The sequence below is a fragment of the Dermacentor silvarum genome, chromosome 1 (genome assembly GCF_013339745.2).
Source record: "Dermacentor silvarum isolate Dsil-2018 chromosome 1, BIME_Dsil_1.4, whole genome shotgun sequence".
NCBI classification, from domain to species: Eukaryota; Metazoa; Arthropoda; class Arachnida; order Ixodida; family Ixodidae; genus Dermacentor; species Dermacentor silvarum.
In genome coordinates, this window is record NC_051154.1 from 336,431,162 (window position 1) to 336,450,436 (window position 19,275).

A 19,275-nucleotide genomic window follows, 5' to 3' on the forward strand; every position below is an offset into this window, starting at 1 on the left:
GAAAACTTGGCCTTCAAAGTGTTGGATGTAGTTATCTTGGAGAAACACCAGCTGCCACTTTTTGGACAAATAAGAAGGCTGTATATCTACTGCGGGAGCCTTTTCTTACTTGTAGATGTGCTCACAACGGTCACATTTAATCGTCACTGCTGGTCATATGTTGTTCACAATACAGACGAGCAAAAACTTGTACAGCCCTTCAACCTTCCATCACCTCAAGTTCTTGACCTCTATTTCGGAGCTGAGCTGGTGCTAAGGCCAGAAATTATGGTTGATGAATGATGTGCAGAATGTTGTGTGGTTTTAGGTTTATTATTTTGTTGTGAAATACATCAAGACGCCATATTTTTTCTTGTATTTGTCTTTTACTGTCCAATGTCTCGCTTTGTCGTGCTCTTGTATTACATTTGTCTTTTACTGTACCTAGTGTAGATCTACTTTGTTTGTCACCCAGATTTCTTAATTGTTTTCATTTTATCAGTGCTATTAGTCTCCCCCCTATGTAATGCTCTTAAAAGCGCATGTCGCTTTGTCATAATAAATGCACTAGCAGCCACTGCATTGATGTGGTATATATACCGATTTCAACTTATGCATGTCGTTGCTGTGTTTACTTATTAGCATCTAAATTGGTTGTTCATCAACCATGAAAGAATGTCGCCTACTCCATACTAACAAAAATATCCATTGGAGTTCTGTTCACAAAGCAGTAATTCATGCTGTTTTAAATTCCATGGTAGCAATGGAGCAGTTAATCGCTTACTTTTGACTACCTGATGTGCACTCTGCTGTTAAAAAACTGGCATTCTTGTCTTCTACCTTAATCGAAATATGGCCAATGTGCCTACAATTTGGTTCATCAACTTGGAACAGAACGCTGCAGCCACTGAGCTACTGTATCTGGCATGTTTGCATAAGGAGCCATTAAAATGCACAGCTGTGGAAATTTGCATCTGGGTTCTTTTAGATTTTCTTACCTTGATTTACACATGGTTTGTTCTTGTAATGAGTGCTAAGAGAAGGGGGCATGTTGACAACGGATGTTAATTAAGACAAAAGCGCTTCTTACTGGTGACTTGTGCGGTGCCTAAACAAACACAGAAACAGCTGCTGAAAATTAATGATTTGTAACTGATTTTGGCATAAACTAAAAACAAAATTTTGTATTTGTCATAAAAACTTATATGCAATGTATTTAAAGAGCCATATTTTGTTCATCACTGTAAACACATTGTATTATTAAAATACTCAAAAGTAACACTTCGCAGTTATACGCTTGTCACTAACTTGCGAGTCCATCCTAGCTTTTTCGGAAGTATACAGGAATGCTGCATTGCTTCGGAAAGGGACTTACATACCAAGTATAGCTCAACTAAACAAATTAATTTCATATCGAATTTTTACTGCAGTAGCAGCATTCATATTTTTGTGCCCTTATCAAAGTGCAAGTTCTGAGGAAAACGGAGGGGTTATAGTGAAATACTGCAATCACAGACGGGCCCTGAACCTCTCTGATATAAGCGTAAACAAGCGGACAGCAAAAGCGCCAATTGCCGGTTTCATTCTCTTTTGTGCATAAATACGGCTGTAATACTATTACATAGCAGGATTAATGTTGGTTCCTGGTTATGTCATTTTTCACAATACCTATACGAAGATTCAACTTAGTTTCAACAAGGCCTGGACAAGCACAGTAACTTGATCAAAAACACGTTACTTTTACGAGCTTTATAGGCTCCCGATCACAACCAGCTGCTCATTTCCGTGAAAAATTTGCAGGGGAGGTAGGGGGCTGATTGAGGAGAGGGAAAGACGCTGCTTCTACAACCCTTACAGGTAGCACGCTCAGCATCTGGGGGAAGGGAATTGAGTGAAAAGGGGTAGAGAAAAAGAGCGACGCCGTGGGAGATGGCTGAAAATTTTGACCACTTGGCGTACTTTATGGGCACTCACATCGCATAGTATGCAAATTGCACAAGAAGAAGCAACATTATGGCATAACCCCCGCTCCCCTGGAATATGGAAAGTTATTATACTACTGCTGCTTCTCGTACCATCTCGTTGCTGACACTCAACTAGTGGAAGGGGCACACTAGCCTCCTCTTTTGTCTATTCGTTGGTATGTATAGTTGAGCGTGTATTTCGTTGCTTTTTACTACTTCACTTTCACAATAGCACAAAGGGTGCTTTGACATAGCAGCCTCTTAATTTTTGTGTGAGTTTGTGAATAATTTAGCAGACATTGTCCTTGTCAGCTGGCACTCTAAAAAGCGATATTTCGATATAATCCTATTTACTAACTTAGCACACATACATATGTAGTAACGCAGGTTATGTACGTATTGAGTAGTGAGCAGGTAGCAAAACGTTATTAACGGTTCAAAGGAGGTGGAACCGTTGCAGTTGTACTTTGTATGTAGCTACTAAGTCTTTGGTAATATAGACAGGAAAAGGTTAGTAATGACTCAAGGGAGGTATACGTAGTAACCGTTGCATTATATAATACCTCTTTGCATGCAGGTAGTAACTGTTAACTAGTGTAAGTAGTAAACAGGTAGCAAAAACGTAGTAACGGTTGAAGAGGGGCAGTAACAATTGCAGTTGCTACTTCTTTCCTTGCAGGTAGTAACTGCTTACTAATGTAGGTAGCAAACTGGTAGCAAAAAGGTAGTAACAGTTCAAGAGAGGTAGTAACAGTTGCAGTTGCTACCTCTTTGCGTGCAGGAAGTAACTGTTTACTAATGTAGGTAGTAAACAGGTAGGAAGAAGTTAGTAAATGTCCAAGAAAGGTAGCAACCGCTGCCGTTACTACCTTTTTGCTTTCCGTTACTACCTTTTTACTAACTTTTTTAAGAGTGTACATAAAATTCTCGCTGATGAAATTATCTTTATAAACAACGCCTGTATGGCATTCTTACAAGCTCGATAGCATGCGTTACATACACGCGCCAGGTACTAAGGAAAAGTTTGCAGACCAAAAAAGTACATGGAAACGAAGAAAGAGTACACAAGACAGAGCGTTAACTTCCAACAGCACTTCATTACACGAAACAGAGACTTGTACAACTCGGCGACGATATGTCACATGTATGCATGGCCTTCAAAGAAATTAATCACATTTATGGCTCAGAAACACAAATGGGTGTACACACAATCTGACATAAGTTTCAGAATCGTATCAGCCATGTTCATTAATTCCGCCTGTAAGTATGTTACCTTTTACTTACAATGGTAAATGCATTAAAGGGCACTGGCTTCCATCTTGCTACATTTAATGCAATGGCATGCACGTTTTATTTTGCGCTAGTAGTTTTTTTTAAAGTTATTTCCGTGTTAGGCTATCCTCCATTTTGGCAAGAGAGAGAGAGAGAGAGAGAAAAGGTAAAGGAAGAACATGGAGGTTAACCAGAGATTATCTCCGGTTACTACCCTGTACCGGGGGAGGGGTAAAGGGATTCGACAGGAGAGAGAGAGAAAAAAAAATAAGTATAAAAAAGGGGGAAAAAAGGAAAGAAAAGAAAATCACACACACACACACACACAAAACAGAACTGTTTCTGTGGGCACTGTCACGCAGTCTTTGAAGGCGTTCTAGTGTTGCATAATGTCAACGTCCCATCCTCATCACACAATCTACAGTCACAATTTGTCACTTAGTCCGGTGTATTTTAAGTAACGCAGCAGTGCCTTCAGGGCGGCTCGCGCTGTTGTTCGTGAGGACAGTTTCCAAGGATGTTGATTTGCGTTTTTGGACGTTTGCCCAGGTTATCTATCGTGGCTGAGAGAGCTGCTCTCTGCGGGTTGAAACGAGGACACTCACAACGGCACGCGCGCGGCTCCAATAGGTGGTGTCAAAATCCGAAAACAGAAACCTATCAAAGTAACAAAAACCGATATCTAAGGTCTTTTGGTAAATACATGTGCCGGAAGGTTTTGCGGAGCGGGAAACACGCCATTGAGGCCATGTTTCGGGCACCACCTATAGTTAGTACGTAATCTTTTTCCCGACTACAGTGTATAGTATCACGTGAGAATCATTTTAGTGCAAGCTGAAAAGATTTCGACAGTTTAGGCATACCGACTGCCCAAAGCACTGATGACACCTATCCTCTTCCCCGCAATGCACTTACATCTGCTCTTTCGATAAAAAAAAGATAAAATATAAAAGCCAATTACAGTTTCATTGACTCAGGACGTGCTGCTTTTCAAGCAAACATCGAAGCAATCCTGGTATACGCGGGTGCATGCATAGGTCTTGTATGATTGCGGTCCTCGTATGCATTGCACACGTTTCCAATATTGCGAACAGATCATTTCTTTTTGCTGTGCCCAAGTACAAAGACACAGACTCAAACCTACAGCGCTGTGTCACGTTTCCTTCACTCCGTAAGCGTTCTAGAGCGTTTTATCCCCAACTAGCATATAAGGCGCCTGTATTTGAAAGACATGAGTGAAGGAGTACTGTGACCTTGTGCTGAATTACATTTCACATGCCTAATCGAAAAGCGCACTGTCATCTGAAGCGGACGGCATAGTTGAAGGTGTACTTCCCACTGTTCGGCTACTTCTGTCTTTCGCTTTCGAAAGTTATCTTTGTCGCTGGAAAGAGCGCCGAGCTCGCACGCTAATTCACCACATAATTCACACACGAAACACGCCGCTGTTCTCCACCAGAAATTCCACACGGTTCATTCACCACACCACTCACAACACGAAGTCAGGAGTGCCATATTTCAAATCGCAGCAGCGCTAAATGGAACTGAAAATTCATTTTCTTTGGCAGAGTTTCTCAGCTGGGCACGTTAACTTGCCGGTTACGAACTCGACAGACGCGCTAGGCCAACGCGTAATGTACACAACATCGGCGGTAGGCAAGTGCTGATTATCCAGACTAAGGACTTCGAAAGCATGTTTCCATTCATTTCGAGCACAAGAAAATATACATACAAGAAGTACGGGCGTTGCCGCTATCATTATTAAGTGCAATATTTTCGCAGACGATCGCATCGAGCCCGCCTATGTATATAATGGCAGTCGGAAGGCCTTTAGGCGCCCATTCCTGCGTTGAGCGTCGGCGTGCCTCGGCGACCTAATGGAGCGAACGAACACATCGAGTGATGAAAGAGCGAACGCCGAGCGCCGCAGGGGATAGCGGGGGAAAGACAGCGATAACGAAGAGAGTGCGAGGATGAAACGGAGGAAGCCAATTTGAAACACCACCAGTTCCCGCTCACGTCCGCGCATCCCCGGCAGCGGTGGTGCCGGGTGAGGCGGGGGAAGTAAGAAAAACCAGAAAGCTCGCCTTCTCGCATAGCGTTCGCGGAAAGTGTTTCCTTGTAAAGATTACGGTGTCATAAGCTGCAGTTACCGATAACCGGCAACTGTGTGGCCGGTCTATATGGTATAGCGTCGCGGCTCTGCCAGTCGGTGCGGTGATCGGTGCGGTGATCGGTGCGATGCCTCAATGTATAGCGAAATGAGGGCACGTATAGTTCTGCGTTCAAATAGGGAGTTTCGTAATCGTCAGCGATCTTTTTAAAGAAACAAGTCCGTCCAAATTTGCGTAGCTTCACACTACTTCTCTGTTCATAATTTATTTCACTGAATTTAATTTCAGTGAATCGCGGAAATTCTTTACTGTTTTGTTTTTTATTCTCTTCATAAATGAGTATTTCATAACTTTGTTGCAATTAGTCAGACTGCTCACTTATGTTCTACACTCGTTTCTCTTGTCTTTCGTATAGTCCTGCTTTTTTTCGTTTCTGTTCTTAGAATAACATTTTAAATAATTCATCTTATTATTGGCATATTTCCTTAGTAAGTACACGCCACAAATGGTGATCTTCATCGTCGGTACCATCATCATTATCATCCCTATTACGCACGCTCCTGCACGAGAAAAAGAAGACGACTCTTTTCTGGGCAGCTTGTTCTTCGACAACGGCTGATTACTGGACGCTGTCGGCTCCGCAGAGTGAAGTCGCAGCAAAGGCCAGCCATCTTCGGTGCCCCTGGCTCCGCTTCTGCGAAGCACCGCCATTACGTGCCTACGAGGAACTCAGGGCCTGTTCGTACAGGCTGCACACCAGCAGCGGAAGCAGCGATGGCCGTTCCCGATGAGGCCTCGCATCCCGGCGTGGCGGGTGCATCGTTGAGCAGCGAGGTGCAACATTGCTACCAGCGGCCATCGCACGTTCCCCCACCGCAAGGTGCCTTGATGCCATTCGCACAGGAAAAGATGCGTTCGGTGGCCGCCATGAACGCGAAAGAAAACAACCAGCGCGTTAGCAGCCGCCTGGCAATGCTGTGGCGTCCTCTGCGCGCCGCCGACAAGGAGCACCTCCAGCGCAAGGTAGCCGACGTCGTCGCCGTCCAAGGAAGGAAGTACCCGGACTACATACACCACCCGCATGAGGCCCACCGGCGCAAGGAGCAGAAACGCATTACAAAGCAGGTTACCGGCAAGATGAAGAACGACAGTTCCTGGGACAAGGAGCAGCAGCCGGCAACTTGCACGGTCGTGGTCCTGGGTCGAGGCGGCCCGAAGTTCCAGCAGCAGCTGCATTCGCCACCACTGCCGCCGACGCCAAGAAGCACACACAGTGCTACCATCACCGCTGCTCAAATCAGCGCTTCGGGCGCCGGTCAGGGAACGGTGGCTTGTATGCCGAGGGCCACTGTCCCGGCCACGATCAAGGATCCCGAAGAACAAGTGGTGCCTGTAAAAGTGGCTGCTTTAGGAGCCTTGGCTGAATTGTGGAAGAGGCAGCCGCAACACTTCCACAATTATGCCGAGCTCACCTTGATCAACATCTTCGTACGTAACATTCAAGCAGCCTGAGAGAGAGGTGAGCCGTGCGGCTGAGCTGTGTTCTATGGAGGCTGCTGTTGCGCTACCCCCCCGCAAACAATGCGGCTCCTGCACTTGCTCATCGGGGAGTCGGATGTCCAAGACGTTGTTATCGCTGCAATCAAGGTGATGTCCCCGACTCATGGAAGTGCATCCGAAAGGATAATTGTGCAGATTCTGCCTTAGATGATGCCTGTTTTGCTGAAGGCATATGATCACAGCGAGAGTTCTGTACGGAAGGCTGCAGTATTTTGTATGGTGACGCTGCATGTCGTAGTTCGCTCTGAATTGATGAAGCCACACTTATGGGATGCAAGCGGGCACAGGGAAACAGCAGCGGAAGCACACCTGGCTCCCCTCCCCTTCAAATACAGAATCTTCCTCCAGATACCACTAAAGAGGGGGGGGGGGGGGGCGGCCCAAGCAGCACCTCCTGAGCCAATGCTTCCCTGTGAGCTACCACTATATGCTTCGCTGCTACTTTGCCAATAACTGTGGTCCCGTGCTTGAGTTCTTGAAGTAACTAAGACACGTACCGGTTAGTAAAAAGTACTGGTTTATGATGTAATAAAAAAAAGTATTCTACGCCTAGCGCACGAGTGTCACTGTTAAAGTAGTGCTCACATAAAACATTCCATATTTAGGAGTTCGCAAGAATATAATATTCAAATGAAACTAATTACCATCTTGTCTGTAATAAAATGCCGTACTGCTGTCAAAACAGATGTCAGTCTGGCGGGACATGACCTTCGACAAAGCATTTTCATTAAAAAGAATCACGGAGAAACGCCTGTGGGAGTTACCTAAAGTATGCGCAAGCATTTGGTACTTAAGCGGGCGTGTCGTAGTGGTATGATGCTGTGTTTGGTATAATGACGAGAAACGCCGCGAAAGTCGTACAGACAAGCGGAGAAACGCGGTTGCAACGCCGCGATGTTACTTATACCAGCATAAGAGGACGGCGTCATGCAGCGTCGGGCAGCATGAGCTTCTTTCTTCTTCTGTTGTTGCTGCAGCTCTTGGTCACCATCATCATCATCACCATTATTCGTGACTCCTGTTGCTGTTGTTTCTCGCTCATCCCAGGTGCCTCCTGGAGTTCTTTCTGTCGTAACCTAAACTTCCCCTGACGCTCTGCATGTTTGCTACGGTTGCAAACACGATATACGTGTGGTTTTGCGCCACCCTGTGAGAACGGATGGGCCGGCAAATTTTCTGTAGCCTGTTTTTCTTTCGAGACAGAGACCATCCGTTTTTGCCTGAAATGTTAAAGCTCCGCTTAGTTCATTATCTTCCTAATATAGTGGTGTCACCAGATGCCAAATATGTCCAACAGGCTCCTTGGGGCTTTCTTGAGGAGGTCATTGACTCATGTCTTTTCTTGAAAGTTAGATTCAGCCGGGAGTACATTTTCGCTGCGAGTCGAAAAGCAATTTCTGCTGCACTGGCGGAGTTGATTTTCGCAGATTCTTTCTTTGTGCACCTTACTTAATTCGTCCTTCGGAAGTTTCCTTCGGAAACCCTTCCTGTTAGAACCTCTTTGAACTCGAGGGCCTGCTTTGTGCCGTTGTGCACGAGCTGTCGACTCTGTACATGTCCTGAAACCATACATCACTGTTTCATAGATTGCACGGATGCTATATTTTTTGGTGACATTCTTCCACGTACCCTGAAAAAGGACATTGACATCAATGGCGGGCCTCCATATGAAATGTTCATAGTACTGTGTTTTATACAACCTAGACTGTGTCATCGTCATGTCCAAAGAGCGCGATCTACAAGATCCTTCTATCGTGTAAGTGCATCTTATATGAGAAGTGTGTACGCTGCGCTTGACTGGATGCACTTGTTGGGCGTATGTGTGTGTTTGCCCGAGTTCTGAGTGTGTAGCTATGTCCACTATATTATATTGTCAGCTTTGTTTTCCATGTAATGAAGAAAGAAAAGGAAATAGGATGGGTAGCGCAGTGATTAAGATACCTGTATTCGAATGAAAATATCGCCTGTTCGAAGCTCACGGCAACAGGTTTTATGTTTATTTTATGTATTTTTATTTTATTTTATTAACTTGATTCTTTTCATTTAATAAAATTTCGTTTTATTTTATTAATACAATATTTTCTTTATGCAGTGAAAGCGTCACGCGTCAGCGACAATTTTCCTTAGCCGGTCGACATAGAAATGCTTGCGCTTTTAAAATTGCGCAGATCTCACACGCACAGGGGGAAGCTATGTTGCGCGAAGCATTTTGCTGGTTCCTGGCTATCCAGCATTGTTTGTGGTTCCGCAATGCGATTCCAGGTGGACCAACGTGTTCTTGCAAATGGAGTAGTGGTGTACGTGACGACAGTGGCACGATGACAACCACGTTGTAGTCGTTCGTATCACAGGAAGAGCTTGAGTTCTGCGTCGGCCGTTCGATGCGAGCCTACGAAAGGGCGATTGTTGGGTTCTACATAAGCAGCGGAAGAAAGCAAATGAGAGAAATTCAGAATGGCACGTCATCAGCGACAGCGTGGTATACAATCGCGCGTACTTATGGCTATTTCATGTGGAATGCGTTAAAACGATCACGACATTCTACTTCGGCGAAGAAATGTTAAAACGTTATTCCCTTGCAGAATCATTAAGTCCGTACAACGTCGCGAAGTTTGTACACAACGTCAGATGCTAGGAGGAGATTACTGTAGAATGTGGGCTGTTGCTGGATGTAGTGCAGTCTGAGCCAGGCTGCAGTTGTGAGGCTAGGCGCGCACGCAGTAGATTATGCTGCCACACCCAAGAGTCATGGCACGAACCAGGGAGCCGGGGGTCGACAACAAGGATGCGAAGTTCCGCGTTGCACATCTGCATTGAGGAGAAACACAAAATAGTGCTGCAGATATGCTCAAAATTCAATTTTGCTATTCATATGCAGAAAACAATACATACATGTACGCTGGTACAAGCAGCTACACTGTTTCCGTCATGGGCATGCACACGGCTTTGCATTCGGGGGGGGGGGGGGGGGCAATGCGCCCCCACCCTTTGTACACACGCCTATGGTTTGCGCTAAGTGATCACTAACTGAAAACTTAAGCCAAGATATTGCGCGAGAACACCCATACACGCCAAAGCAAGCCCATGCATTGGTTGTAAGTACTTCCATGTTCAAAATGCTTCCATGGTATCTTCCCTATAGTGTATCGATTTCTGCTGCGACTGCTGCCCATTTTCCTTAATACCTCCAAAATGCACAACTCCATTGTGTATGCACACCAGAACGAAAACACAATTTTGGAACGGCAGACGGCTCATGCACACAAACACGTGGCACTCATCATTACCGCTGACATGTCAGACTTCACCGAGCTGGTACACAGTTCCCCGCATGACCTCTTTTAATCGTTACATTACTGGGTATGCCAACTTGGACATTAAACTGAACAATTGCTACTATGGGCGAATAAAAAAAGCGACTACATTTTGAAGTAAAACATTCCAACGATACTTACGACCATGACGTTTAGGGTGTAATAATCCTTTCTCGACATGAAGCTCGCCGTGTCGGCCAGGCTGAGTCCCTCTGGTTTCATAATGGCGATCAACGTGCCGACGACGCACGCTAGCATGCCTGGAATGGCGCCGCGTCGCGCAAACACCGCCTTCCCCTCATCCTTGGCAGCCGCTGTCAAGGAAAAGTCCACCAACTTTCTCCGGGCAGACACGGAAATGACGGCCTCCATCACCTCGTGAATGGTGTTGCTCACGGCCGACTGCGCCATGCCTATGTACTCCTCACGACCAACGCTCTTCTGGAAGCTTCCGGTGCCGAAGAATCGCAGCGCTCACACCACCGTCCTTTCAGTGGAAAGGCCACTGGCTCGCTGGCATCCAAAGATAGGGTCAAGCTCGTCACACAAGCTGCGCACTGTTCGTTTCGACAGACGACAGTGCTGCCGGAACTCTTCTTCCGTCAACTCTTCAAATGCATCATCTATCTCGGGTCGTCGTCGCTGCGCGACTGCAGCAGCAGCACAGGCGACACGAAAAGGCACGGCAGAGAAAGCAAACGCCATTTTCTCCAACTGTTGGGACTACCGCATTGGATTTAACCGGATACGAAAGAGGCTAACTGTCCCAAGCGCTTACGTTTTATTCCAATCCAAACCGTCTGGTAGCCGTTCTAATCCATTCTATCGAAACGGACGGACTCCGAATCCGTTCCGTCGCGTTCGTCCGATAGCAGACGGCACGGAATGATTGACAGCAGCAGGACGTCACGGCTCACGTCACAATTAACTTCATGGCGTTGGTCACGGTTTCAATTAACCAATCGTGTGCGGCGTTCCATTTTGGAACGCGTACAATATCGCACCCCTGGGGCCGTATTCTGAAACGTTCGCCTAGGCGAAATCAGCGTGCGCGCTGATTGGCTGGTTGAGCAAAATTGAATGACGTCGTGCTCAACCACCCAATCAGCTCATCCAATTTTGCTAAAACAGCCAATCGGTGCTCGCCTGAAAGCGAAAAAAGAAATTTCGCCTAGGCGAATGTTTCAGAATACGGCCCCTAATCGCACTTTAAAGATACCAGTAAATTGCTCAGTGCATATATCCATCCTTTCTGAAATACAGCACACCTCTACCGGACACGAAGAAAATTTTGAAGGACACTTTGTAAATTCCAAAGTGTGTTCGGCGAATGCCTGTGGCCATTGGACTCACTATGCCATGTCTTTTTTTTTTGTGCATGACACTCGCAGCGGAATGGATTGCTGAGAGAGTGTAAGGGGGAGAGGCCACAGCTGTGGCGGCGCAACTGTTGCTATGCGCCGCTGTGCCATCACGTGATTGCTGAAAGAGTGTGAGGGGGAGAGGCCACAGCTGGCACTGTTCCAGGGCATGGACGGTCGGACGCCGCGAGTATGAGCCCCTTTCAGACGCCAATTAGTTCTGTTCATTAAAAACATACTTTCAATGCATTTATTACATGTTCGGAATCATAAAAAGCTTACAGCTGCAGAATAGATGAAGATTTTTCAGTTCTTTAGTGTGTGTTGTCAAGTTTATTATTATTAGTATTATTATTTGATTTGTAAAGATATACACAGGAAAGAGTAAGCGAGAAGCAAGTTGATATGTCAAGTTTATAGAATATAGAAAGTTTATGTCAAGTTTATCGAATGTGGACTCCATGCCAAAACTCGCTACAGGAACATCAGATATGCGAACATCAACTATTTCATATCTACCAGGCTTGAAAGCACCTCTCCAGCCACTCGAAAACAATGGATAACACAACACATTCTGAAAAACAATGAAAGAAGTGAACCCACTACATCCAATGACACACTCACACCAAGCTATATACCCAACCATCCACCTGCATACTCGTTTTGCTAAAACAATTTGCCTGTGCAATTCAAACTTGCACCAATATTTCAATCAGAAGTGTTTCAAGATGTACGGGACACAGTTTAAATATCGCTACTTTAATCGATGCTGTTCCTGATGATGCACTATCTTGGTGTACACAATTGTGTACATAGCGTCTGAAAGGGTTAATACCGGCAACGCAGCACACGCGCCGAGGCAAGGGCGGCGAAGCTCTGGGACGATGGGCGCCGTAGACGCAGCTCCCGCGACAGCGAGCGCGCTAGTCGTGCCCGGCCGTGCTCGTGGCCAGCGCTCGACCGCTGGCGCCGCCATGCGCCACTCGCGCGTACCATGTTTCTAGATGCTTTCTTTCGCCGAGGGCGCTCGAACGCAATTATGTGGTTCGCGTGAATGCGTGCACTGGAAGCGTGGAATGTTTCAAGTGTATAAACTTCATGAACCCCAACCAGACTGGCTTCCTAGGTTAGAAGGGATGATGTACATGCCCGAGTTTTGATTGTTCCCCTTTTCAGCCTTTCATGGGCTGGTATGATTGTACACCGTATTTCTGTGTGAATTGAATACAGGCAATAAAGAAAGAAAAAAAAAGGCTGTATGGCTTAGGCCTCATTCACACAGCCGTCAAACGCTCCGTCACGTCACCGTCACGTCAAAAAACGCAGAGCAGGCGCGACGGAGCAGTGAACGAATAGGCGACTTTCGCAATGCCGAGCGGTTTTCTGCTGCTGTTCTAGATTTGCAAGTGGAGACCGCAACAAGGGCGCAAAGCTCGGCGACGAACAAGTATGTGGGGGCGAAAAATGTGCAGGAATCGCAAGTTAGGCCATCGGCGTGGTCCATGTCGCACATTTGAGCACCACCGAAACGCACAGCTGAGTTTTCGACATGCCGCACGTGGAACCAATGCTGGCACGCATGTAAACAAACCAGCCGCCGCTGCTGTTGCCAGCTTCAGCTTTGTAATATGGCTGTATTTAGCGTCGGCTTCCTAATTTCTGATTCGTCGATATTTGAGGGGCGGGGATCCGTCACCGTGCTGGCGACGGAAACGAGCCGTTTTTGAGGGGAAAACGACTCGGAAACCCTCTCCCCTGACGAAAACGGATGCCGTGATGGTGACGTGACGGAGCGTTTGACGGCTGTGTGAATGAGGCCTTAGTGGTTACGACGCTCGCTATGGCACCGGGGGTACGTTGGTTCGAATCCCGCCTTCGCGGGAAATTATTTGTTTTCTTGGTATCACCATTTCCTTTCTCTTTTCTCTCTGTTTGGCGGCGCGGTCGGTTTAGCCCCGGTGCCGCTGTTGAAGCCGCGGTGCCGGGGCGCCGTGGCGATACGGCGTTCGTTGCGGTTTTGCGGAGCGCAGCGTAGCAACACCCCAAATAAAAAATACTGCTCCAGTCAAGTAGATTGGTCCCTCCCTGATAGTGAGATTATTTTTCAATCATCAAAACAGTGATGCGGTTATTTAAGAATACACCGATCCCTTAACAGCAGTCACAGTTGGGCCTAGCCACCACCAGCCCAGCGTGTTCTCCGTTCCCACGGCGGCGGCTAGAAACATGGTACGCGCGAGCGGCGCATGGCGGCTACAGCGGTCGAGCGCTGGGCTTGGGCGCAAATAGAAACACGCTGCCCGGCCGTGCTCGTGGCTCTCGCGTCCTTAGTTTCCTTGTGGACAGCATAGAGGCGTTGCTGCAGCTGCTTGGAGAGGAGGCGGCGGGGCGCAATTGGTGCTACCTCATTTTTTTCGGGGGCTTTATCTGGCCGCTCGACAACAGCGTGCTCGAATTTGCCTCTGAAAATGACGTAACTACAGGGGCGTGGCGACGAGACGTACCCCAAGTGCCCATCTGGCGTCGGGTGAGCGATGCACACGCCTGAACGTGAAGGAGTGCCGTAAAGAGAGAAATAGCCAACGAGAAGGAGCGATTCTTAGGCGGGGCCTTGCACCCTTTCCAACCCCTTGTGCAATTTCCAGCGCGCTACTGGAGCTGCTTTGGTGTGACAGCTAACTCTAACTGCGGTTATAGATAAGGCTTCGAAAAACTTTTGCGCCTTCTTTTTCACGTACTTGGAATGTGCGATGGGAGTTATATACTAGATACCGCTGAAACGTGAGCCAAACGGGATGTGTAAATGACCGGATGCGGGAGCAAACATTGCCTATAAAGAACAAAAGTTATGCGCATTTACCTGCGCATTGCATGGTTTGCTTGGCCGGCAGACGTGAGCCACTACTGCGTGAGATTAAGATAATTTGCAGGAGTGGTGATACGTTAGCAAGAGAACTTCTGGAGGCTTATCACATAAAAGAGAGAGGCACGATTTCCATTAGTGATACGTCTGTTTTTCTGTTTGACAACGAGATGCTGCTGATAAAAACGTCGCTGTAATCGCTCTAGACGACACTGACGCACGCATGCGCATTTGTTGAATTTCCCTAAGTTTACTGCCCCACCTTTCTTTTCCAACATTTCTTTCTAAGTCTTTATTTACTGTTTGCGTAACAATGTGTTCCTCATAAACCGCAGTACCTAAAATTTAAATATTCCGTCTTGAAATAATAGGAAGGTTCCTTTGGAGACATGCCATCAGTGGTGGCGACCACGGGATGACGGCTGCTATGGGGTAATGAGTCGCTAAGAAAGAAAGATCTATTAATGAACTTTTAAACTATTAGTTTCAGAGGACTCACCGTAATTGCGAAATTGAAGCGAGCTCTCCGTACCAGTCATCGACTTTCGGATCTGGAAAAATGCGATTACCCGCTCAACTGTGGCCCGACGAATTTCGGCTCTCACGCACGCGACACCGAAACCGGGAGGCTGCCGCGAGTGCAGAGCCGCGCCCCTCGAGACGGCGTTCTGTGAATGTCACCCAGCAGTGGGCAGCCAGTGCTCTGCGACAGCGAGGATCCGCACCGCGCTGGACGATACTTCGGCCCCGAAAAACACCGCAACCAACGGCTTCAAAAGGCGAAGCAACAAAGATATGTTCTTTGAAGCAACACCTGGAACAAGATTGAAACGTCGGGCCAGTTTTTTTTATTCTTGCGACGATAGTGAAACCAGAGAAAGAAGATGCTCGAAGTTCGACATTGACAGATTGGAGTTCGAATAAATATTCTGACAATACTGTCATATATGTGAGTGTCCGCGGTCATCGAGTGTGATTGGATCATGTTTGCCTGGCACAATGCTGGTTAAAAGTTTATACGGCTAATAAAACTACTATCCTTACTTCGTATCGCTCTCTACGCATTTGCTATAGCAATCGTTAGTTCGCTTTTCGGGCGAAACTGCGGCTTTCTAAGAGGTGGCCGCGAAAATAAAAATTGCTCAAAATTTTACCCCGCATAATAAATGACCCACCAACTTCGCGCATATAGTTCGGGAAGGAAGCACGCTCATTATGCGTGTAAATACGGTATATAGCGCAGGTTGCTTCTGATAGAGGAGGAAGACAAAAATGCCTTCTCTATACTGACGCGCCGTACTTCAAGCTCCCGTGTACGCTGTCGCCGGAGTTCAATCTAGATGGAAACGTGCCTATAATTATTTTACGGCTAATAACCCCATGGAATTTTCTTCCCATAACGCGTTAATATATGCTTACGAAAATGCTTCGGAATTAAAGTATGGCGACACTGCCACATTCCAGCGAAAGTATGTCTAAAATTAAACGTGAAGGAGTCATTAGGAGTAGTGGGACTAGAAATATATATCTTGTGAAAATGTTATTGTTTGTGTGAACGCGTACATTTGGGACAAGGATGCACCAACCGTATTCAGGCAGAAGCGACGAGACGTACGGTGGAAAGAATACGAAGTTGCGATCATTCAAGCGGTGGATGAAAAGGGGAAAACAAAACGCACAGCGCACGCTCGACTTCGTTTTTTTTTTCATTCTTTTTATTTGAGCCCTTGAATTTGCGGTAAGCTCTATAAGTAATATGTGTTGTCTAAATCCGCGCCCCAGTGAACGGTACTTTCCAGTAGCGTAACCGAGTGTCAAGGCATTGCTTTTGCAGACAGCAAATGCAAAAAGCAAATGCAAGAGGCGGAAACACATCATGATAACCATGTTTTGCAGAATAAATAATAATGGCAACCATACCGTGCTTCTGGCCCTTCCATTTGCTTTCGGCGCTTTCAAAACACAAACGCAAATACTTCGAGATTGGTTTCCGCTATTCCACGACAGCTGTCGCAGGAGCTGCGATTTGCACACCACCTGTTTCTCCAGAACTAGCTGTTTAATGTCGACGCGCTGTAAATTATGCCAATTGTAATTTCTTAGATGGCAACCAAGCCTACTACGCTCTAAATTCATTTCAGTAGATCGAACTCTGCTATTTCGATGCACTTAGTCTTGGGTGCAGTGCCTTCCGCTTTTCGGACAAATGAACATTACCAGAATCGGTCTACTAACTTTGGAAACAACGGCGAAATTGCGGCCTCCGAAAAGGAAAGGCTCAGAGATAGCGTCGTATTGCGTTGTAAGTGGCAACCGCGGGACGGCGCGATCTCGGAATCCATGCACCGTCTAACGAACACGCAGCCATTTTTCGCAATTATATTAATTTTGACACTACCTAACGGTTATATAACGTTAGCGAAATCATTCCATCTCTTCTTTCATTACCGCGAGCAAGCCAAATAGACTACGAAGAAGAGCTCATACATTTGCGCCGTCTGGCGGGGGAAAGAAAAAAATTAACCCAATCATTTTGAAACAGCGGATCTGTGGTTCTCCTGCGTTTCTCTGATTTTGTGTGATTTTCTGTCATTACCTGTGAGTTTCTGTGAGTTTGTGGGAGTTTCAGTGATTATGTTTGTTTTCTAGAGGTTTTCGTGCGCTTATGGGTGATGTTAGAGATGGATGATGCGTGACAGCGGTGGACAGACGGACGGCGCAGCCTCGACCTAGAACAGCTCCGCTCTTAGAAGTACCAGAAAGCTCGCCTTCCCGCATAGCGTTCGCGGCATATTAAGGTGGCATAAGCTCGGCAACTGTGTGGTCGGTCTACATAGTATTGCTTCGCGCGTCGCGGCTCTGCCAGTCGGTGCGGTGATCGGTGCGATGCCTCAATGTATCGCCAAATGAAGACACTTATAGAATTACGCTCAAATTTCGCATTAGGGAGTTTCGTAATCGTCGGTAATTTTTTAAAGAAGCAAGTCCGTGCAAATCTGTGTAGCTTCACACTACATTTCTGTTGATAATTTACTTCACTGGATTTATTTCAGTGAATGTCGGAAATTATTTACTGTTTAGTTTTTATTCCCTTCATTAATAGGTATTTAATAATTTAGTTTCAATTAGTCAGACTGCTCACTTATGAACCACACTCATTTCACCTGTCTTTCGTATGGTTTCCTTTTTGCGTTTCTGTTCTTAGAATAACATTTTATTTTTTTCATCGTAAACTTCGTCCTGCCGCCCAAATATTTCCACATTTCGTTAGTGAGCACGCGCCATAAATGGGGATCTTCATCGTCATTACCATCATCACTATGATTATTACGTACGCTTCTGCGCGAGACAAAGAAGACGACGACTCCTATCTGGGCAGCTGGTTCTTCGATAACGGGACTCTCCGGCTCCGCAGACCCGCAAAGGCCAGCCATCGTCGCTTGCCCCTGGGTCCGCTGCAGCAAAGAACCGCCGCAACGTGTCTGCGGCTGAGCAGCAGCAGCAGCGATGATCCTTCCTGTGGCTTCTCATCCCGGCCTGGTGGGTGCATCGTTGCGCAGCGAGGTGCAACACTGCTACAAGCTGCGATCACGTGCTCCCCCACCACCTAACGCCTTCATGCAGTTGACGCAGGAGAAAAGGCGTTCGGTGGCCGCCACGAACGCGAACGAAGACAACGGGCGCCTTAGCAGCCAGCTGGCAAAGCTGTGGCGTCCTCCCCACGCCGCCGACAAGGAGCCCTTCCAGCGCAAGGTAGCTGAAGCTGTCGCCGGCCACCGAAGGAAGGACCCGGACTACGCGCACAACCCACGTGAGGCCAGCCGGCATATGGAGCCGGAGCGCATTTACCAAGCAGGTTACCCGAAAGCTGAAGAACGGCAGTTCCTTGGACAAGGAGCAGCAGCCGAGAACTTCCACGGTCGCAGCCCACGGTCGAGGCAGCCCGGACTTCGAGAAGCAGTTGCATCCGCCGCCATTGCAGCCGACTGCAAGCAGCAAACACCGTGGTACCATCAATGCTGCTCCAGTCCGCGCTTCAAGCGCAGGTCAGAAAACTGTGGCTTGTATGCCGACGATCACTGTCCCGGCCACGACCAAGGATCTCGAAGGACAAGTGGTGCCTGTAAAAGCGGCTGCCTTAAGACCCTTGGCTGAATTGTTGAAGAGGCAGCCGCAACACTTCCACAATTATGCTCAGCTTACCTTGATCAAGATCTTCGGAGCAATCAAGCAGCTTGAGAGAGAGGTGAGCCGTGCTGCCGAGCTGTGTTTAATGGAGGCTGATGCTGCGCTACCACCCGAGCAAACAATGGGGCTCCTACACTCGCTCATCGGGCAGTCGGATGACCGTCGCTGCAATCAAGGTCATGTCTCGGCACGTGAAAGTGCATCCAAAGAAGGATAATTCAGGGGCTTTTGCCTCAAATGATGCCTGTTTTGCTGAAGGCGTGTGATCACGGCGAGAATTGTCTACTGAAGGTGGCAGTATTTTGTACGGTGACGTTGCATGGCGTGGTCGGCTCTGAATTGAAAAACTTGGTTCCGGTGTTCTAGCGTTGGATGTAAACGACCATTAGCCTATATTTTGCATCTTGGACTGCTGTGAGCGTCGCCGTGAATCGCAACCGTCCATTCGATCAAGACAAATTAACGAAGCCACAATAAATAAGTTAATATCTCTGATTATGCATACTGACTGGTCTGAGGTGATTAGTGACAGTAACGCAGCATCTTATTTTTCTCGCTTTCACAGAATAATGCTCGATTTCTATGAGTGCGCATTTCCGCTCCGCATTTGGAAAAAGCTTAAAAAGGCAAGATAGCGTTGAATATCTTCGGCACTTCGTA